Genomic DNA, 24105 nt, shown 5'->3' on the forward strand with positions numbered 1-24105 from the left:
AGAGAAATTAAATAAAACTTAAAATCTAATTTGTTTTTCATAATGATATACTTATAATTATATATAACATTACCAATAAAAAAATTATGATCATTTTGATATTTTATTAATTGAGGCCCAAAACAGAAGCAATAAACCAAAAATACTCTAGAGGTATAAGAACAATCAATGAATCAAATGAATAAAAAGTATAATGCAAGTCCGCTGCCACAATCTACAACAATAAATTATATTTATTTTTCCATGCTTACCCTTTGCAACAAATCAATAGAAAATTAACATCAATCTACAACAATAAATTATATTTATTTTTCCATGCTTACCCTTTGCAACAAATCAATAGAAAATTAACATCAGGAAGTATGAACCAAGTAGCAACAATTTAAAAAATACTTATTTTTCATGTTTTCCCTTGGCAATACACAACTGTTGGGGGGATATAACACAAATAGCAAGGTACATTAAATTATTGTTCAACAGCAAACCAAGAAGCATCTTAAAGCCTTTGGAGATTGAATGCGTTAGACATAACTTGAGCAATGTACTTCTATGAAGACATGAGCATTCCCAATAGCAAAATACCAAGCCAAATTAGTATGAAAGCCTTAAACCAAAACTACGGTAGCATATGGGACAAAAACTTGCTAAACCTGCTGTTGTTAGTTGTTAAAAACCTCCGAGCAGTTCAGTTAAAAAAAGCCAATACATCATTATAAAAAAAATCTGAAATCAGACTTCGAAATTCGTATTGCACAGTGTAAGAAAAAAAATCAAAATTTAGAATGGTAGAATCAACTTTAGAAAGAATTAGAAATTTCAAGTAGCTTTAAACTTACACATATTCAGATTCAGAAATTAATTAAGTCTTCCACCTTCTCGATCTTCATCGTCTGCTTCCTTCATTTGCTTCGACTTCAGGAAGGTGTCGTTTCATCCTCCCGCTTCCGACCGCTACAGGTTTGGTTTGTTGTATGTATAAAACTGTGCACGTCTTTTCATTCTTCGATCGATTGTCTTCTGATTCTATGTCTTATCCGCTTGAACAATGCTATTGGTTAATTTTCTCTGATTTCTTAACAAATATTAGATTTTTTATTGGTTTCATTGTATGTTTATTATTATGATAACGTATCCATTGACGTCTTGGTGGTTTGATCCCGAGGATTACTGAATTTGGGTCCAGTTTTTTTATGGGTAAGATTTATTTGACGGTTCCTAGGGATTTTGTTGACGTTTTCTTCTCTAATGTCTTGATTTCGTTGGTGATTATTTTTAATCGTGTCAATGGAAACGATGTTATTGATTGTTTTTACTTTATCATAGTTTTGTTGATGATTCGGGTTGGATTGTTTTTTGTTAGGTGAATGAGAAAGATGCCCTAGCTTCACACAATAGATGATTCTAAACCCATAACACTCAGTGTGCGATTGAGGTAAGTCATTGTTCAATAGAGGTGAAATTGTTGTGTCTCAGAATTTACCCTTTTTCAAAAAAAAAAAAAGCAACCAAACACAGGGTATGCTCTCTTCCTATTATGGTCGTGGTATAAAATTTTTTTATCGGTTTTCATTTATAATTGGCTTTGTTTTTAGAAAATAGAAGAAGTAGCCGCAATAATTCAATGATTTGCATAAATTTTGTTAAAAAAAAACTGTTTTCTTTTGGCTTCTATAAATGAATTTAACCTTTTGATGTTGCTTTCTCGAAAGGTGGGTGCTTTTAGGGCTTTTTTTTTTTTTTTTTTTTCCACTTGCATACATTTTCTCTGATCGGATTACATGTGTATTGATTTCAAATTCATGTTCTTTGCATTTTGTGAACCTGCTACCCATGAAGGGAGCAACATTGTTAGTAAATCGACTTAAGAAGTATGCCAACATATCTACACCAGGGCCACCAATACTTGACAGATATCTTTAACTGTCAAAACTTAAAGAGGCATGCTTTTTCTTATTTCTGCTTCCTGTTTTTATCATCTGTGACATTTAGGAGCTGTGTTTTTTGTTGTAAGTTGTTATGTTGCAAGGTACTTAATGCCCATAATTTAATTTTGGAAACATATACAATATGAATTGTCAAACATGTACTTTTTACTTTTAAAATATGAATAATTCAAAAAACAATAATATTTTTAATTTTCAGGAGAAGTTTGTCTCGGTTGTGATATATGCTGGATTCTTGGATTTGAAATATAAGAAGGGTATTTTGGTCTTTTAGTATAAAAGAAAGAAAGACATTGAATTCCTTCTACTAACCCTTCCACCAATCCTCAGAACGGAGAAATTTATCAACCATGTAATTGGGTCCATATTGAAAGAAATATTGAATTCCAATCCCCTTCTATTTGATCGTTGGGTAATATCTTTAAACAAAAAAATGGAATACAAGTGTTTACACCAACTATCTTAATGTTGAAATCCATCAAAAATGAAATTGAAGAAATCTGATATGATCTATCTGTTTTTCCCAATTCTTTGGCGTTTCCAATCCCGCAAAGCGGGGTTCTTCCCTAGTTTGTACTAAATTTGAGATTTTAGAATACTTATACCCCTAATGGTAACATCAATTTTTACGTGTAATGTCCAAAAAAAAAAGGACAAGACATTGTATTAAACTTTAGTTGCTATTAAGTCAAAGGTTTTTATATGTATGGGTTTTGATTAAGAATTTGATTTAGGTTTAACCGTAACAAATCCGTAAATCCGTCAGACTGGACCGGACCAGAGAAAACCGGGACCAGACCCGGACTGAGCCGGAAATGCCTATAACAGGACAGTTATCGGTTCCATTTTTTTGTGAAATTCGGGTTTCAGTTAAAACCCGGATTGAACCGGTGGTCCAATAGAAGATCTGGATCGGTTCAAAAGACTTTGACTTTTAATTGAGATTTATGGGTCGGTTCAAAAGACTTTGACTTTTAATTGAAATTTATAGCTCAGATGCAGCATATAGGGGTCATATATTTGATAAGACATAGTTTTTGCCCCTCCCATACACAACAGCACAAAATCAATTTATTTTGTTTCTTCCTTGGTGATCGACGACAACACACAAGATAAGTAAAATTGTTTTTGAGAGCTAAAAACACCTTTCACCCTTGGTATTTAAAAATTATTATTTCATGTTCTGATCACTAAATAAAATATAAATTATTGGTATTTCTTGGATTTAGTATAATATTTTGGTAATATGAAGTTCAATCGATCTTTGTTTTTATAGTTAAGTGCTTAACTACAAAAACAAATTTAAGTAGTTAATGTCAAAACATAATTTAAGTAATTGTTTTTACAAAAAATGCAAAGTGAAATATGATGGTGTCCATGTGTTACTTGTGCAATTTTTTGAACTTCATAATTCTTCACTTCAAATTCCAAATTAACGTATATAAATGATTATTTTCGGTTGATATCTATTTTAAAAATTAATAACTTATATTGTTAGTTTATAATAAAATTATAAACTGTGTTTGGTACGTTGTTAATATATGTGTTATTATATATGAAGCCCAAAACAAATGTTCCAAACAAATATTTAGCCCAACAAATGGTACAATTCGGGCCAAAAACCAAAACTCGGTAGGTGATCTGGAACCCGACCGGACCCAAATCGGAACCGACATATCCTAAACGGTCTGGTTTTCAATTAAGGTAATTCATGAATTTCGGGTTTCGAGTTCTCGGTCTTCGGGCCAGTTCGGTTCGGTTTTGGTCCATTACTCATCCCTAATTAAAAGTGAAAACATACTTAAATTCCATGTATCAAATCATAATTAACTAAAAAAAAATACTTGATTCAATAACTATTTATTATGACCTATAATAGCAATGTAAATAGGTTACTATAGTAGTTTAGATATTGTTATTTTTTATAACAATAAAAGAGTTACAATTGTTCTATTATCGGTAAATAGATGTAAGTATATTTTTTTTATGGTTAAGTGTGTTGTCTATATTGGTAAAATAAAGGATGTTGTTTTATTTTATTAAAGTCTACATGGGTAAGTTAGGTTAGAACTAAAACAAAAGAAAACCATTTGATGCTCGTTCTAAGTTGACATTTTCTGAAAAAACTATTTGGTAATATATATATATATATATATATATATATATATATATATATATATATATATATATATATATATATATATATATATATATATATATATATATATATATATATATATACAGAAAATGTCAACTTAGAACGAGCATTCAAATGGTTTTCTTTCTGCTTTAGTTCTAACCTCTCTCTCTCTTTCTCTCTCTCTCTCTCTCTCTCTCTCTCTATATATATATATATATATATATATATATATATATATATATATATATATATATATATATATATATATATAATCTCAAACAAATAAACAAGTTGATTATTTAATTCAATAAATATTATATATTCTATTCATTTGAACTCGGGAGCACAAAATAAAAAAGTTTACTTCCCCTTCATTTTTCTTTATTTTCTTTTATTCCATTTACTAAAAACCAAGAAACAAGACCTAAAACGTAAATGTTTTAACTTATGTTTACTTAAACGAATAAAATGTACTTATTAAATAATTTGGATAGAGTTAAGTCTCTGGTGTTCTATCTTCTAATGTGCCTAAAGATAGCGTGGCACATGGAGCAGATCTTTAAAAATCAATTATATTATTTTCTTGTTTGTTAAAAAAAGTGCAACATGATTTGATATTAATATTAAATAGATGTTGACTAATAACAAGTATTTAATATATATCTAAAGTTAACAAATTTTGTAAATTAAAATTTATTCTGTTAATGTATTGTAAAAATAGATACGTGAATGCAAAAAACTGAAACATTTTTTTTTAAGATGAAGCATTTTTGTTTATAAATATAGTGTTTCTATTGCTATATAATGAAGTTGGTTTAATGGTTTATAACAATTAAAATCATATAAAAGTATACAACCATTATAAAAGTTTTATAGTTCATTTATTCATGATATTATTTTTTTATCCATATTATAAACTAATACATCCCAACTGATAGCATGTTCATCATGCATGACAAAGAAACACGCGAAATATAAGAAAATCTTATGTTCCCCAACCATAAAACTCATTTTTTTAAAGAAAATAAATATTCATCACTAATGTATGCCCATTCAAAACCCGTCTAGTTACACGAGAACTTAAAATTTGGCATGACGTGATAATCCAACATATCAATAAAAAAATGGCACAAACGTAAAGTTCAATAAATAAAAACACCATAATATGCCATTAATATAAAATAAAATATTGAAGCTTATTTTCTTAAAGGGTTTTATCGATCTTTCTTGTATACAAAACAAGGGTTTATATATGTTATGAACTTATGATTTAACAAGTAATTATTTCGTATATACTCCTTGTATTTAATTTTCTCATTTTAATTTCTAAAAAGGTAACCACTTGTTTTCTCAATTTCCATACAAATGTGAGACCTAAGTGGCAAACGAGTTGTCGTAAACGACGTAATAGGTTTTGTTGATTACTTATTAAAACTGGGGATATATACACTAAAATTTTAATATTTTTGATTTAACAAAAAAGTCTTAAATTTTATTTTTTTTGAAATTAAAGTCCAAATTACCGGTAGTTTTTGACACGTTTACCTTTTTTCTGGTTAGCCGTTAATTATGACCTTACTGTCAAAATAAAATTTATGACTTTTTTGTCAAATCGTGAATTACGATTTTACTGTCAAAAAAATATAACTTCGGACTTTTTTGTCAAATCATTGAAAATATTAGGACTTTAGTGTACATATCTTTTTTTGTTAGAAATTTAATGGTATGATAGTTTTAAGCATAAGAATTACTAAACATGTTGTGCTCAACTAGATCATATTGAAATCTTTAACGTTTGCTTCTTGATAAATAGTTTTTTTAATCTTAATAAATCGACATTGAAAAAATAGAGATAATCAAGAAAGAAATAAAGAGTCAGGGTTGTGTTAGCTTTTTACAGTCTTAAAAATAGAGAATTAAATAAGCGAAAAAAAAAACAAAACTGACATTTTTACCCCTTCTCCACATTCACACCATTTTGACTAGGCGTGTGTTGTTTGTGTTTGTACAATTTGTCCCCTCTTTTTAGTTCAAGATTTGGCGGCGAACCAAGAATAAAGTTTTACAAATCTTCTAACCCTCTCATGCTCTCTCTTTTGCATTTGTTTCCTCTGATCGTGATTGTATCAGGGTAAATATGATGGTAGTAAGAAAAACAGTGGTGTTGCGATGAAAATCACAATTAAAAGTTTTTGGTTACGAAAATACATTAAAATCCCAATATTTTCAATGATTTGACAAGAAAGTTATAAATTATATTTTTTTTACAGTAAAGTCCTAATTTACAATTTAACAATTAATCATGATTTTTTTACAGTAAAGTCCTAATTAATGGCTAACCGGAAAAAAAGAAGAGTAAACATGTAAAAAATTGTCGGTAGTTAGGACTTTACTGTCAAAAAAATAAAATCACAGACTTTCTTGTCAAATCGTTGAAAATATTGGGACTTTAGTGTATATATCCCTTAAAACTTTATAAATCTCTATAAACTTTTTAAGTGGTTGTTTTGTAGGATATGAATTTTTTTTGGAATCTAAAATTTTAAAATGTCTAAATTGTTATAAAGTTTGAGAGGGTTGTGGGAGGAAAAAAAGAAGTGATCATGTGAAATAGCGGTGAGCAAAAACCGAACCGACTAAAAATAAATCGACAAAATCACAACAAATCGCAACCAACAAACCTAAACCGATGCAAAAACCAATGGTGCATATCTCATTTATGCAAAAACCGAAGGTCTGCGGATCTGCGGTTTTTACCAATAAACAGGTCCGCCGAAACCGAACTACGTCAAAGGTGTATAAAATAATAAATCACTAATTTATATCTATATTTCTATAATATATACATATTTTTTAAAATACTAAAAAATACTAATACATGTTTTATTTGGACTTTGGACTTTGACAGTTGGTTTTAGCCATTTAGGCTATGTTTGACGTACTAGCTGAAAAACTAGTTGTTAAATAAAAAGTTAGCTGATAGTTGAAAAGTTATCTGATAAAAAAATGACGTTTGATAAAAACTAGTTGAAAAACAACCTGGCATACATAAAAGTACATAAAAGGACATTTAAGAGTATTTATTTCTATAATTAGTTAAGGGGTATATTTGGAAAATTTTAAAAAAAATAAAAATAAAAAAACTCCTAAAAAACTAGTCTAAGTAGTTTTTCAAAAAGATAGCTTATAAGTTACTTTTTGGTTTATCATACACGACGACATAAAAATGCTCGAAAAATAAGCTAGCTATGGCGCGTCAAACACAACTAGGAGTGTAAGTGAGCCGAGCTACTCGTGAGCTACTCGGGATCGACTCGTTAAAAGCTCGACTCGAGATCGAATTAAACGAGCCTGAGCCGAGCTCGAGCCTAAATATGAGGCTCATTTATTAAACGAGCTCGAGCCGAACTTCAACTCATAGGCTCGCGAGCCTAAACGAGCTTAAACGAGCCTATATATATACATATATATATATATATATATATATATATATATATATATATATATATATATATATATATATATATATATATATATATATATATATATATATAGAGAGAGAGAGAGAGAGAGAGAGGCTCGTTTAAGCTCGATTAGGCTCGCGAGCCCACTAAATTGTTCACTTTAAGGCTCGAATCGAGCTCGAGCTTCCTCAAAATTAAACGAGCCGAGCTCGAGCTTGGTCAGGCTCGGGCTCGGCTCGACTCATTTACATCCCTAAACACAACCTTAATCAGGATTCCAAATTATTTTTTATTTTATTTTTATTTTTGTAGTTAAAACCACAAGATAATATGTCACTACTTAACTATGCGTCATATGGTTATAACAAGTCAACCAAACTTTCAATTTTTATTTGTCACTTAAAACTTTTGATTTAATATATTTTATTTTAGGTTGAAACTAAACTTTTGCAATTAAACGACTTAAGTGAAAAAAAATCTCACCACACAAGCTTAGATGAACCTTGTTTTCATGGTTTTCGTTAATAAAAACATCAAATCGGGCCAAATTTTAGACTCGGTTTAAAATCGTCACCGCATCGATATAAATCGAAACTGCATTTAGAAACCGGAAAAAACGAACCATTGGAATACCGCATCCAACAGTTTTAAGAACGCAAAAACTGCACTTTGCGGTTTGCAATTCGGTTTGACCTTAAAACCGCACCAAACCGCATCATGGTCGCCCCTAGTGTGAAATAAAAAAGAATTGGAGGAAAACATGTTAGATGAAAAATTAGGATATTTCTAGAACACATTCCTCTTTTTTTTTTTTTTAATTAAGATGCAATTCATTCTCTTAAAATTTAGATGTTGATGGACAATTAAGAGACTATCATATCGCTATGAATTTGAAAAATTAAGAGTGTGCCTCTTGAGTTTAAGAGACTACAAAATAACCCCTAAATCTATAAATTTTTTTGTCAAACTCATTGTTAACCCTCGCGTAATATTGTAACCTCTTCAAACCCTTAAACCGAAATTGAAATCCATCAAAACCTTCAAACCAAAGCTCGAAGGAGGTCCTACAATTAATTTTCCTAATTCTCTAACTTTCATACTTTAGAAAACAGATACAGTAAAATGATTACTGCAAGTTGATGTATTTGCTGCATTTTCTTGAATATATGATTTTCATGTAGGTTATTAACTCCATTTCCTTGAATGTGTGCTTTTCATTGTGTTATTAAACATTAGGCTTTTAAGAATGTGATCTTCAAATATATGAGTATTCATTTTAGTGGATGTACATTACTTAGTGGTATTCGTTATAAATTCCTTAATCAATCATGATCATGTTGCTATAACGGTAAGTGATGTTGACTTTACAGGGCATGGAATATAGAACTTTATTCTAAAAAATCCATGCAATAGTGGGTCTTAGGGTTCTTAAGAGTGATATAGACTACCGATATTTTCTTGAACATGGATATCGTCTACATAAAGCCACATGTACATGGACATTCATGGTGAATATTTGACAAAGTTGTTAGGAGAGGATATAATAGACAAGGATGATGACTATGTTTTCTCTGATATATTCCTTGAACATTAATATGAAGATCAAATATTTAGTTTAAACAAGGCACAAGATAACCCTTGTTTTAACACTTTGTGTTACTTATCAGAATGAAGTATATATACAACACAATACAATAATTAATGGTAATGTTGATGACGTAGTAAAAGTGACTATTGTACACATTATATTATACTAATTAATATACACAAGATCCCTACATTCATTGAAGGTAAATGTGTTGGATCGTGATACTTATTCGAATTTTACAAAATAAAACAAACAAAAAGATAAATTTAAACAAATCATAATCAATATATTAGATTTATGTTCATAAATTCAAGCAAAAAATCTAAAATATAAGGGGTTTGTGTGTTTACCTTTTCAATAAGAAAGAAGAAAACATAATGATCAAAATCAGAACCTCTTTATCACAATCATACCACTGCAAGAATAGAGAGCTATGCAGACGACTCCTATCCAGACGACACATGTCGTCGGCAAAAGTCGACCTATACAGACGACATGTCGTCAGGGTTTTCAAACGTTGACTATCTGCCTTTGACCAGAAGAGCTATAAAGACGACAAGTCGTCTGTATAAACTCGGCAGAAAACGTGGAATTGTTGGTGGTATATCGAAAATTTTTACAGATGAAATGTCCTCTGAAAAAGGATTTAAAAAAATAATTTCGATTTACTTTAATTCCTTGTAGCAGGAAGTCAAAACGCCACCGTTTTTGTCATCCTATGCTGACGACATGTCGTCGGTATAGGATGATTTAAAATTAATTTCGATTTATTTATTATCCTTGTTGCATTTATTATCCTTGTTGTAGAAACTGGAAAACGATGTTGTTTCTTGTGCTATAGAGACGACATGTCGTCTGGAAAGGTGTGACCGATCCGCGTGAAATATTTTTTTTAATTTTCTTTATTTATTAATCACGTGAAACAAAACGACGACGTATTTGGGTACCTATACAAATGACATGTCGTCTGTATAGTGTTTCCCTGTAACAAAAACCCCTTTCAGCTTTCTGTTTGCAGTCGAGACCAACTCCATTTTTCTCTCAAGCTTGTCGGCGATCGCAGGGCGTTCCAGCACTCGAGTTCACCGGCCACCATAAAGGTAAGTGTTTTGGTCCTTCATTGCTTCTTAATTTGTAATAGCTTGGTGCTTGATTTGTAATAATTTGGAGCCCTAAATCACAACCCCGTTTCTCTATTGGCCATCAAGGTTCAACTGCTCCATAGAAAAGGATTTCCGGTGATTGACCAATCTCTAATACCGATTTTGAGGTTAGTTTGTTGAGTTCTTTTCCTGTTTACGCTATACCACAGTGACGATTTTTTTTCAATAAACCATGATATGTATATGCATTTGTTTATGCACCATAATGTTGCATAAATCTTAAATGTCTAAATGTTAAATATGTGAAAACAGGGTATAAGGCCACATTTTGCTTTTTTGCTTTCTAAGTGCATATAATGTTATATATTGGCCATATTTTGCTTTCTATGTGCATACAATGTTATATATTTTACTTATCTACAAGTAAAAGTGATGATAGAAGGCTATAAGATCTTTACAAATTGAGTTTATGTGCAACCTTATAGAACTAGCAAACAAACTTCATGTATACATTATGTTAAGTTAGAAACATTACCTTAAAAAATATTATCTTGAGTTATTTGATGTAATTAGATACTATTGTTTGTATTGTAAAGTGTTTAATATGGTTTCAAAGTGTTTAATTTTGTTAGTGACTTGGTCATTATGGCTTTAGATTAATTAGGTTATTAATAGCAACATACTTTTAGTAATTTTAAAATAATTATGAAGTAAAGGTGAATTAATTAAAATCAAATTAAATTAGTTTTAAAATCAAATTAATATTAATATTAAAGTTAATTAAATTAAATATAAAATCAAATTAATATGATTTTCTTATTAAAACATGTTGAATCGTTGATTTTTAGTTTAAGTTTCTTCTTCATAACCATTGTGAATACTCTATCCAATCAATTTGATTTTTACTTCTCGAGTATACATTTTTTTATATACTTGTGAATACTCTATCCGTTCTCGAGTATATATTTATTTATCTAGCACAAATACAATCTAACTTTCGATAACTATATATATAATATAATTTTTAAAAGTGAAACAGTGATGACGATCGATAAGAGTTGGATTAGAGAGAACCGAATGTCTTTAAAATACTTGGAAGGTCTTAAAAACTTTATGAAGATTGCTGAGAAACATGTTAACTCTAAAGGCAAAGTGCGTTGCCCGTGTAAAACGTGTGTGAATTCATATCGACATGTTTTGCCTACGGTTTATGCCCACTTACATGACATTGGGTATCTAGAAACATATACTACGTGGATTTATCACGGTGAGAAACATGTCGGTTCTTCGGATTTAAGCTACAATTCGACTCCAAGAACAAACACACCCACAAGTAATGAGATGTTTGATGTAATTGGTGATGTTATGGCGGAACAAACTACAAATGAAGAAAATATAGATGAGGAGGGACGAGGTATAGACCCGGAATTTGATGATTTGTTTGAGGAGCTCAATACCAAGTTATACCCTGAATGTAACGATATGTCTGCCTTAAACTTTTTGGAAAAGTTGTTGCATATTAAAGTGATCAATAGATGGACAAATAGTTCGTTTGATCAACTTGTAGAGTTACTAAGAGCTGCTTTCCCTAAGAGCAAGATTCCAGCTTCACACTATGAAGCTAAAAAGAAGTTGAGAAAGATAGGGTTAGGATATCAATCGATCCACGCTTGCAAAAATGATTGTGATTTGTTTTGGAAGGAGAACGATTCCATGCAGAATTGCCCGATTTGTAAGGAGAGTAGATGGGTGGACACAACTACAAAGGGGAAGAAAGTACCACAAAAAGTGTTGTGATACTTTCGTTTGACTCCAAGACATCGACGAATGTATAGCTCCAGATTCACAGCTAAAGATATGAGTTGGCATAATACTGGACGCTCAATAGATGGTATGATGTATTATCCAGTTGATGGGAAGTCATGACAAGATTTTGATCAAAGATATCCAGAGTTTGCTAAAGAACCTAGAAATGTTCGTCTAGGTTTGGCTGCTGATGGCTTTAATCCATTCAGCAACTTTAATAGTACTTATAGTACTTGGCCGGTTATATTAACTACCTACAATACACCACCATGGATATGTATGAAAGAGTCTTCTTTCATGCTAACTTTGTTGATTCCTGGCCGTAAATCACCCTCAAAGGACATTGATGTTTTCTTGAGGCCTTTGGTGGATGTGTTGAAAATGTTGTGGGCTGAAGGAGTCCAAATGAGAGATGCGTCAACCAACACCGTATTCAACATGCGTGCGATGTTGTTATGGACTATCAATGATTTTCTAGCGCGTGGAAGTTTGTCTGGATGGAGTGGTCAAGGTTATTTAGCATGCCCTACTTGTAACGCAGACACATCTTCCATTCATGTCACCAACAAGATGTCTTATGTTGGTCATAGACGATTCTTGCATATGAACCGTAAGTGGAGGAAAAGTTTATTGTTTAATGGCCAACCTGAGAGAAGGCCACATCCAAGACGATTTAGCAATACAACTATATTAAAGCAATTGGCTTGTCTCCCTAATCGTATTCCAGGGAAACATCCTGAGCACGGGGGTGCAACAAGAAAGTGCAACGATGAAACAAGAAAAAAAGAGTTGAATTAGACGAAGCGTAGTATCTTTTTTGAGCTTGAGTATTGGTCTTCCCTCGAGCTAAAACACAATATAGATTTTATGCATGTGGAGAAAAATGTGAATGGGAGTTTTGTACATACTGCATTGATGAATGAAAAAACCAAAGACAAAAAAGAGGAAAGAGAAGACTTGAAAAATATGGGCATTCGGCCACATCAGTGGCCAAAAGAGAAAGTCAACAAGAGGAAGAAAGTCAATAATAATAAGGAAGACAACAAGAAGAAAATTGTCTTCTTCGTCCTCATTGTCTTTTACGATTTCTTAGAGAAAAAGAAACCAAAACTCTTGCTTGTGGAGGCTATGATTTTTTGAAATACAAGTTAGGGGGAAGCAATTTCATGGCTCTTAAGGGCGGGAAGAAAGAGGCACCAAAATGCTTCCCTTATATAGGCAAACCATAATGTCAAACTTGCTCACCAAGCAAGCTTCTTAAACAAGGCAACCATCTAGATCCAATAATGAATAAAAAAGATTGTATCCAATTGGATATCCAATTATCATCAAACTAGATATATCGAATTATCATCCAAATAATGTCCAATTATGAGCACATATATCAAATTATTATCTATGTATTACGCAACTATTATAGGATCGAATTATCATGAAATCAGATATCCATCTATGCATTGGTATTGTATTTCGATTGGAACTTTGAAAGTTAAACTTTTAATAGTACTAATTGTTATTGTATTTTGGTTTTAATGAAATTATACAAAAGGTTTTCTTGTAACTTGTAATTTGCTATAAATTTAAATAAAATTTAGATTAGATTTTATTGGATGGATCCAGCTGGATATGTTGAAAAACCGAAGTAAAATATCCAATAGATAAAATGATCCAATCTAATGTTTAGTTAGACTATGTAACGCCCCGTCTCTGGTATGTTGACCCCGTGGCATTTATTTAAAAGTTTTATTGTGGGACTCGGCGAGTCTATGGTCTGATTCATCGAGTAGGGTCGAGTTTTCGAGCACGTGTTAGTAGGCGACTCGGTGAGTCCATATTCGGGACTCGGCGAGTCTGCCTGTCTGGAAGAAACCCTAAATCCCCGGGTTGATCACTATTTAAGCAATGCTTTGTGCCCCAAACTCGCCTCCTTCACCCTCAGAGAGCTGTGAGAAAACCCTAATCCATCCCTTATTTGTTTTAAGTGCTTTTGTGTGGATTTTGAAGGCTTGAAGAAGAAGAAGAAGAAAGGAGCAAGGAGAAGAGGTGTGGAGCAAAGATCCAAGGGCAAAATCAAAGTTCATTGAGGTATTTCTCGGATTCCTTCTGTTTTATGCTTTAGATCTTCATTAGAACTCTTCTAGGGCTAGTTTGATGCATTTTCTAAGCCCTATAGTTGTATGGATGCCTTTATGGGATGAGATATCCCTAGATCTGTTCATTTAGGAGTTGTAGAGCCCGGATCTGTTGCCTTTTTGGAGATGCCTTGCATAAGAACCCTAGATCTACTCTTCTAAGTGTCTTTTTTAGCCTATATCTCCTTTTTCATGTGTATGTACACGTAAAGTTGGAAACTTTACGTGGTGGATCAGCTTATTGGACTCAGATCTATCATTTGTATGCGCTGGATTCAAGCAGAATCGAGTTTAGAGTAGTTGCATGGATGTGACTCGGCGAGTCGAAAGAACGACTCGGCGAGTCAGGTCGCGAGTCCCGTTTTTCCCCTTTTTGAGTGTTGTCAAGTGGAAGCCGTGAGTAGTAGAGTGGACTCGGTGAGTTGAAGGGCAGACTCAGTAATGGAGGGACTCGACGAGTTGTTCATACAACTCGGCGAGTCCAAGGCAATCTTCTTAAGCTCAAGAACAACTCGTCGAGTTGTTCATATGACTCGGCGAGTCGGATGCAAATTGTCTGAGTTCTTGAATCGAGAGGGTACTCGTCGAGTCGATGCCATACTCGACGAGTAGCCACGAGTGGGGTTGTGATATGAGACTAGAGACTCGGCGAGTTGGCGGCCCAACTCGGCGAGTCAGGTCAACTGTGGGCTGACTTTGACCAAGGGCAAAAGAGTCATTTTACCCCAGTGTAGTGTTTAGCATTTGATTGAGTGTGTTTATGGATTTGTAGCCAGGGAGATACCGGAGCAGCAGCAGTTAGTTTCCAGAGCCATTCGCACTGCTGCCAGTTCACGAGGTGAGTTTCCTTCCAGTAGTAACGGGTCTAAGGCCATAATGCCGGCCCGTTTAGCTAGCAGTCAGCTTCGGACCTCGATCCGATGTAGTAGTTAGTATGTTTGATGCCTTCGTGGTTCAGACAGGATATATGTGTTTATGCCAGTTGATATGTTTATGCTATGTTCAGTCAGCTTCGGACTCCGGTCCGATGTGGGGGACAGAGGTCCAGTCAGCTTCGGACTCCGGTCCGATGTAGGGGACGTAGGTCCCAGTCAGCTTCGGACTTCGGTCCGATGTCTCAGTTAGCTTCGGACTTCGGTCTGATGTCCTTGTCAGCTTCGGACTCGGTTCGATGTAGGGGACGAAGGTCCCAGTCAGCTTCGGACTTCGGTCCGATGTAGGGGGGGCAAGGCCCCGGTTAGCCGGACTTCGGTCCGATGCAGTGGGCAAGGCCCAGTATGTGCTTTATATGTTTGTGTGGTATGTGGTAGTTTGGGGGAGCTCACTAAGCTTCGTGCTTACAGTTTCAGTTTTGGTTTCAGGTACTTCCGCAAGCAAAGGGAAGAGCTCGGGATGATGGCATCGCACACACCACAGCTTAAGTTTTGTCCTGGGAGTTGATTTAGTTTTCTTGATATGTTTGGATAACAGTTGTGATACAGTTTTTCTCACAGTATTTTATTATGGTTTTCGAAACACGCAACATATGGTTTTATTATGTGATACTCAGTCTCGTGGTTTTGTTATAATAAAAATCGAAAATTTTGGGTGGTATTTTTGGGTTGTTTCAGACTGGCTCGGTTCAATTGACTAATGCTAATTGAATTGGATTAGTTGACAATATACAATATCTAATATATAAACGGGTAGAATCTATTCCATAAAAACATTGCATATTTGTTGAAATATCTCAATCATTTAAAATTTTCAAACTTAACATAATAATATTTAGGTTTCAGAATGCTTTTGTTTATGTGTTTATTTTGAAGGGTTGATATGGTAAGTGTGTAAGTGGTTGTTCTGTTAGGTAAGTTGTTTCAAGGGTATATTTTGTTGTTTGTGAAATATTGTGGACCGTGGAGTAATAAATATCAAACTGGTTATTTTGGGCACACATATCTTTTGCTAAATGGGTCGAATTAGTGAACCAAATACTTAAGGAGTGCAGATGTGAAGTGTAGCTCATTCGAGTCATTTTAGTGTTTCACTCACACTTTGTATCTTTTATCGTTTAAATTAGGGTTTTCCCTTTCTAGGGTTTCTTCATATTGTTTATATGTTCATAGTTTATGAGTGATTTGTATTGAGAGAAGGTTAGGTGTTCTATAGTGAGGTTAGAGCTTTAATGGTCATGTATAACGAACTAGTTTCTCATTATTAAGGAAAAGTTGAAGTTGTAAATTTTATGTTGAGTTTTTATAAGTTTCTTTACATGGTATCAAAGCTAGAGGGCCCCGATTCACTTTTCTAACACTCGACGGCGTTCCAATTGTTCGTTTGACTCGAAAGGTATATTTCATTTCCTTTTTTGTGTTTAAATCCTTATAGATATCCATAGAATACGTCGATCTATATTTTTTTTATGAAAATATCTAGATTATTGATGTGGTCTGTGAAAATCTAGGGTTTTGATCTAGGGTTTTTGAGTTATTATTCCCTAAATCAAAACGTTATCTGCTTCTATCTCTTAATTTTCTAGTGTTAGATTAAGATGTCTAAAATCATAACTAAATTAGTATATACTTGTAACTGGAATCAAAGTCGTTTTTGGTTTGCCCTCATAACTAGAACTTGGTTAGACTAGAATTTGTAGAGAGAGAATGATTTACTGATTTATTATGAGATTAATGAATTTCAATAAATAATATGTTAATATATTATGTGATTAATATTGATTTGAAATGAAAATAATTAATTAAGAATTAATCTTAAATTAATTAGAATTAATTTTAGGATTAATGAGAATTAATTGAGAGTGCAATGACTAAGTTATATTTGTTCAATAGTAGAACAAAGGAGATGTTCCAAAACCTTCCTATAGGGGACGGTTTTGGAGACCCTTTGATAGGGTTTATGGAAGCCTCCTGATGAGAATGAAACTATATAACCACCCGGATTTGAAATAATAGTATTATATGTTTAAACTAGGGTTTCCTAAGCTGGTACAAATAGGGCCTTAGGGTCTCCTTTTTTCAACCACTTGATCCTTTAGAAGCATAGCCAAAATTCTCACCCTCCTCTCTTCTTAATAGCCCTCTTGTTCTAGGGTTTGGGTACAAACCATTAGAGGCATCATAGTTTTGGTGCTAGCCTCCCAAGCTCTTAAAAAGAAATAATTGAAGTGATTTATTTGCTATAATAAATCAAAAGGTATATAACCCTACTCTTGAATTTCAATGTTAATAGGTATCCTTTAGGTTACATTATATTCAAAGTATGTTGCCATATTTTGTGAAGACGTAGATTCTTATAGGTTGCATGTACCCTTCTTAATTTTAAGTGATTTTTAGCATTGTACATGTTTGTTATAACCTATAAAACCCAACATCTAGTTACTGCAAAGTTCTTTGTGTAATCTTTGCAAATTTGTTGATTCACTATCTATGGAGTGGATATTTGATTTCGGTCATTGATCGACCAATCCCTATATATATATTCTAAAATAGCCCTCTAGAGAACATGTTTCATCACCAATTAACTCTAATAGGGAATAAAATAAAGGGAGTCGACAATCTTGCACTTATCTTCTCAAAAGTTTCTATTGTATCTTTGTGAGTGTTTTTTTCCCTTCTATATCTTTTTTAGTTGTAGATGTGGGGGATCCAGGTTGTCTTGAGTATACCAATTACTTCTTTATCATTTCTTGTTGTTTTTCTTTGACTCTATGACTACTTGTCTTTGGCCCTAACATATTGTGGTCATTGTCTAGACGTATAGGTGTCATAGTTGTCTGTGTTTTCTTGTGTGTACCTTACCTGGTTTCTCTATATGCTCCTATCCGATTTTTGTTGATATGTTTGTAAAATGGTTGGACCACCTCCAACCGGTGAGTCTAATATTGGAACTAAAATGGATCCTCCAACCTATGATGATCATTTATATATACATCCATCAAATAATACTATAACTATGATTGTAAATTTTAAACTAACTGGGACTAAAAACTTTCATGTTTGGCATAGTTCTATGACTACAAGTCTTAAGCGTAGAAATAAACTAGGTTTTATGGATGGTCCAGTTAAAAAGGATTATGATAATAATCTTAAATCATTAAAATGGGAACGTGTCAATCTTGTTGTTTGCTCATGGATTCTGGGATCCTTATCTAAATCGATTTATTCTAGTCATGCCTATTTTGAGTTTGCTCAAGAAATTTGGAATGAGCTTTTCGAAACTCTTAATAAGGTTGATGGATCTGTTGTCTTCAACATTCATCAACATATTAATTCACTTAATCAAAAAGGATATTCTCCATCTCAATAATTTAATAAATTAGACACTCTCTGGAAGGAATTTGATGATCTTACAAACCTCACTAAATGTACTTGTGAGACTGCTACTAAATGCAATGATCATGCAAAACTTATGAAGTTAATGTAGTTTTTAAGTGGTCTTGATGACTATTTTAAGCAAGTAAAAAAGTCACATTCTTCTGATGGATCATCTTCCTAATGTAAAAGAGTCTTTCTCTAGTGTTTCAAGGGAGGAATATCATCAGAAGAATGGGTCTCTTACGTACTCTTCTAATGTGTCTAAAACTTAATATTCCTTTTAATAACATATTTAATGATAGGAAAATCAAAGTTATAATTAAAATAGGGGTAGGAACCAAAATTTACTGTGTAAGAATTATGTCGTAAGGGTCATCTTATTGAAAAATGCTATAAATTGATTTGTAATCCTAAAGATTTTAAACCTTGAAATGAATATAATAATAATAGCAGTCAAAGCAATCCGAATAAATTATTTTCCATAAATTCCTCATTCGTTCCTTCTAGTGATACTTCTAGTGTTTCTTCAGAATCCACCAGAAATGGTGATGCTCATTACCTTACAAGAGAGCAATACGATAAGTTCTTGGGTCTTATCATGAGAAGTCTTTTGTAACTGATGATTCCCCGGCCAGTTCAAATTTGGCATGTACATCTTTTTTTAATTCTTAGAATTCTACCATTCATCATCAAAAGTGGATTGTTGACTCAGGTGCAAAACAATATATGACTTCATCTGAGCCACTTCTTCATGACATTGCGGATGTGTCTAAACTGAATCTCCTTATAAACCACCCCAATAATTCTTTTCCTAAAATCAACAAAATTGGAAATTTGCAGTTTTCAAAAATTTGAACACTTGATGTGTTTGTTGTTGCTGACTGCAAATGTGAACTTGCTTTCTATGCATAAATTGTGTAAAGAAACAAACCGTGAAGTTGTTTTTAATGAACATAACTGTAAAATCCAAAGTTTACAATCAAGGGGATGGTGGAAAATGGTCGAGATTTTGGGGTATTGTATTATCTTGATTAATTTCCCTTAAATATTAGTTCTTGTAAAGCTAATTTTGTTAAGTGGTGTGTCTCTAAACTCACATGGCATAGAATACTAGGTCACCCTGCTGATTAGGCTTTAAACTCCTTAAAAGATAAACTACACTTTGATAATACTTCCCTGCCTCCTTGTGATGTCTGTCATTAGGCTAAACAAACTCATGAATCCTTTTCTCTTAGTGATCATACATATTCTAAGTTATGAGAATTGGTTCATTTAGATGTTTGAGGACCCTATAGAGTGTCAACTAGAGAAGGCTATAGGTAGTTATTAACTGTTTTGGATTATTTCACAAGGGCTACTTGGGTTTATCTTTTAAAATGAAAGAAAGAGGTTTATAGTTGTTTTACTTCCTTCTTTAATATTTTGTTAAATCAGTTTGAATCTAGTATTAAAATTGTGCGATCTGACAATGGAACTGAGTTTTTGAATTATCAAATGAAATATTTTTTTTAAACTAATGGTATTTTTCATCAAACTTCTTGTGTTTATACACCATAATAAAATGATGTGGTAGAAAGGAAACACATACATATTATCAATGTTGCTAGGTCCTTGTTAATTCAATATGGCCTTCTTGTTAAATATTGGGGAAAAGTTGTTCTTACTTCTATTTTTTTTTTGATAAATAGGTTGCCAACATCTATTTTAAATGGCTTATCTCCATATGAATTTGTTTTTAAAAAAGGTTCCTGTATTTGAACATTTAAGGGTGTTTGGTAGTTTATGCTTTGCAACAAAACTTAATAATAATGATAAATTTTCTGAAATGGTTGGAAAATGTGTTTTGTTGGGTTATTCTTCTAAAAAAGGTTATAAGTTAATGAGTCTTGATATAAATTATATTTTGTTTCCATGGATGTGAAGTTCTATGAGTTTGTTTTTCCGTTTAAACTTAAGTCAACAACTATTGCTAAAAATTTTAATTCTTTTAATCTAATGGACCTTTTTCTTATGATGACTTAAATAATTTTGGAATATATGAATGATTTTATTAATCCTGATGAACTTAGTGTTGACCACCAGATGGATGATTCTAGTGTAGCTTAACCATTAGATGAGATTGTCTTTGATACTACATAAGTCATCAACCAGACTACCGAGGCATATGTGGCTTCATCTAGTAGGACTATGCTAAGTTCTTTTATAACTGAGGAAAGTAGTTAAACTAAAACTTTTCCTTGTATAGCTCAGTTAATAGGGTACTCTAGGTATAGAAGGGAGTATCTAGTGCCTATTAAATTTAGTGATTGTATCGTTGAGGGAAAACATAAATATGGCATTGAAGTCATTTAATTATGCTTGGTTGAATATTGTGAATAAATGTTTTGTTTCTAACCTTTATAAGACTATTGAACCAAAAGGTTATTAAGACGCATCTCAGGATCCAAATTGGATAAATGCGTGAATGATGAAATAAAAGGTCTATCTTGGAATCATACTTGGGACATAACGTATTTACCTAAAAATAAGAAACCCATTGGTAGTAACTGGGTATATAAAATAAAATATAAACCTAATGGGGAAGTTGAACGTTATAAAGCAAAATTAGTTGATAAAGGTTATAATAAGAGATAGGGAATAGACTATCAGCAAACTTTTTCATCAGTTGCTAAGATTGTTATTGTTCGTGTTGTAATTTCTCTTTCTATTAATAATTTTTGGCCAATTTATCAATTGGATATAAATAATGTTTTTTTTGTATGTAGATCTTTATGAGGATGTATACATGACTCTTCCTTGGGGATATCATTCTAAAAATGATATTAATGTGTATAAATTAGTGAAATATTTATATGGGCTAGAGCATGACCCTAGGAAACGGTATGAAAAATTATGTAATTCTTTATTTAGTTTTGGGTTTCAACAAAGTGTAAATGACTATTCGTTGTTTGTTAGAAATAAACATAATATTGTGATTATATTTCTTGTCTATGTGGATGATATAATTTTTACAGGAAATAATATTACTGAGATTGGTAAAGTTAAAGATTATCTAAAAACACAATTTTTGATCAAAGATTTTGGAAAGTTGAGTTATTTTCTTGGAATGAAGGTTATATATATATATATATATATATATATATATATATATATATATATATATATATATATATATATATATATATATATATATATATATATATATATATATATTAATGTTGGGGTATGTCTTAATAAAAGGAAGTATTGTCTTGAGTTGTTACATGAGTTAGGTATGCTTAGGTGTAAACCTCTCAAGACGTATTTGGAAGATAATTTTGTAGCAAATCGAGATTTTGATAAAAAAAAATGTTTTTCTTAACAATATTACGGAGTTTCAGAAGTTGGTTGGAAACTGATTTGTTTAACTATAACAAGACCTGCAATTTCATATTATGTACAAATCTTAAGTCGGTTTATGCATAAAACTAGGAAGTCGTATCTTCAAATTCCTTTTAGATTACTCTGGTATCTCAAAATTAATCCATGTAAAGGAACTTCATTAATCAAATCAGATAATGTTAACTTATCTGTCACACTCCATTTTCCATTTACTTATTTATTAAAGGAATATTGACATAAATTCAATTAAATTAATATGATTAATAATGATAAATAATAATAAATTAATAATAAAAGAAATGTAATTGTAACTAATTAAAAATTAATTAATTAAGAGAAATCTAAAGTTTTTTTTACGTGATGGTAGCAAAAGTGAACATCTCTAAACCTTTTTTGATTATAAATTATGGAGGAGGGTCCAAACTGCCATCATGGCAAAGTTAGGAGTGAAATACGTAAATTTGGATTCAATACCATGTTTTGATAGGAGTTTGTGACTAGACTCGCTGTTATGGGTTTACTGAACATGTTTTTGTTTATACATATATATATATATATATATATATATATATATATATATATATATATATATATATATATATATATATATATATATATATATATATATATATATATATATATATATACACACACATACACACACAAATAATTAATTAATCAAACCCTAGAAGCCTAACTAGAAATGTATGTGTGTGTGCGTTGAGAGTAGTCGAGAAACAGAACAGAAAGAACGGGAGTGAGTGCAAGATCGAGGGTGAGGAGTCAGTGGTTGCTTGGTGTCGATCTAAGGAAGAGGAGAAGTTTGAGAGGTCAAACAAGAGAAGGATCGACTTTAAAGGTATACCTCTCGATTTCCTTTTTATTTTTTCCTTCAATACGAGTCACCATGGCCAAATGCCATGGCTTCCTTTCGACCAGATGTTGCAACAACTCTTAGGTGGCAATGGGTGGTGTAGTTTCATCTTTGCAAGCCTTGAAGTTGGAAATTAGCCAAACCCTAAATGAATCATTTTAATAATCTTGCCAATGTATTTTGTTTTTACCTTTAAAGCATTTTACTTTGAGATAAGATTTGTGATTATCTTTGGCTTTTAACTAAATGAGTTATTGTTACTATTAACAAATTAATTTCCAGGATTTACAGTCTATATTTTATGACTTATTGGGTTAATATGCCAAATTAACCCAATAAGTCCAAGCTGGGAATTTCTGTAAAATGTCTATTCTGCTCCTGCATTGTAAAAATTCTAGAAAAATCATTGGGAATCAGATTTAGGATCTATAAACTCTTAAAGCTTAGAACTTGTGTCTACTTTGTCCCAGATTTTTTCCAAGACCTGATATGAAACCTTACTAGGGTGAAAGTGACCTTTTTTCCAGACTAATCCAGAATAAGCTGCAATGATATGTGGTTTTGTAAAATTCACCTTAAATTGTATAAAATACATATGGTAACACTTGTTTTTCATTACACGTATTACTATGTAAGAATGGACAGGGATTAGTAAAGAAAGTTTGGATATTGCATTGTAATGCAAGAAAATAGCAAAGTAGAGTGTTATATTTTGTAAAATATGATAAGTTCGAAATAACTAAAAAAATGGTGATAGGCTCAGAATATGATCAATAAGATGCTGAAAAATTCTGAGGATGACAAATCTTTCAAAGGGAGTAATTGTAACGATCCAAAATAAATCAGAATACCATGTTATATGAATAGTTTGACAAAAAGGGTAATTTGGTCATTTTTGAGAAAATAACAATATAATGAAGATTTAATCTTGAGAAATTGTAAAAATATGTTTGAGAAAATTATAGGATGATTTATAATGTTGGTTAAGGGTTTAAGTCACTTAATTGTGTATTAGAACGAAAAGGGAGAAATGGGAAAAAATAGTGTTTTGAGATTTTTCCATGACTTAATGGATTAAGTAATGTATGATTTAAGACAAAATTAATTATATATTATTTTAGGGCTTGTTAATACCTTCGCGTGGATATCAAGATTAATAAAAACGGATTTGAAATGAAAAAGTTATAAATGTTTGAAGTTGGGGTGGAAAATGGCTAAAGCTAGAATGTGAATTGTTGTCATACAGCCACCACGACATAGCCACATAGCCACCACGACATGGTTACACATAGAGAACACATATTTAATTTGGTAAACCTTTATTTTTGAACAAAGTTATCCCAACTCAAACTAGGGCTCTTATG

At 32.0% G+C, this 24105-nt stretch overlaps 1 long non-coding RNA gene across 1 annotated transcript; it reads left to right on the forward strand.

The window, feature by feature from the left end:
- Window positions 1–714: 714 nt before the first annotated feature.
- On the forward strand, window positions 715–2470 carry LOC111910144 (uncharacterized). The gene is made up of 3 exons (XR_002856455.2): window positions 715–957; window positions 1361–1432; window positions 2143–2470. It is a non-coding gene; the product is annotated as an uncharacterized LOC111910144 (long non-coding RNA).
- Window positions 2471–24105: the final 21635 nt, after the last annotated feature.

The sequence above is a fragment of the Lactuca sativa genome, chromosome 5, assembly GCF_002870075.4.
Source record: "Lactuca sativa cultivar Salinas chromosome 5, Lsat_Salinas_v11, whole genome shotgun sequence".
NCBI classification, from domain to species: domain Eukaryota; kingdom Viridiplantae; phylum Streptophyta; class Magnoliopsida; order Asterales; family Asteraceae; genus Lactuca; species Lactuca sativa.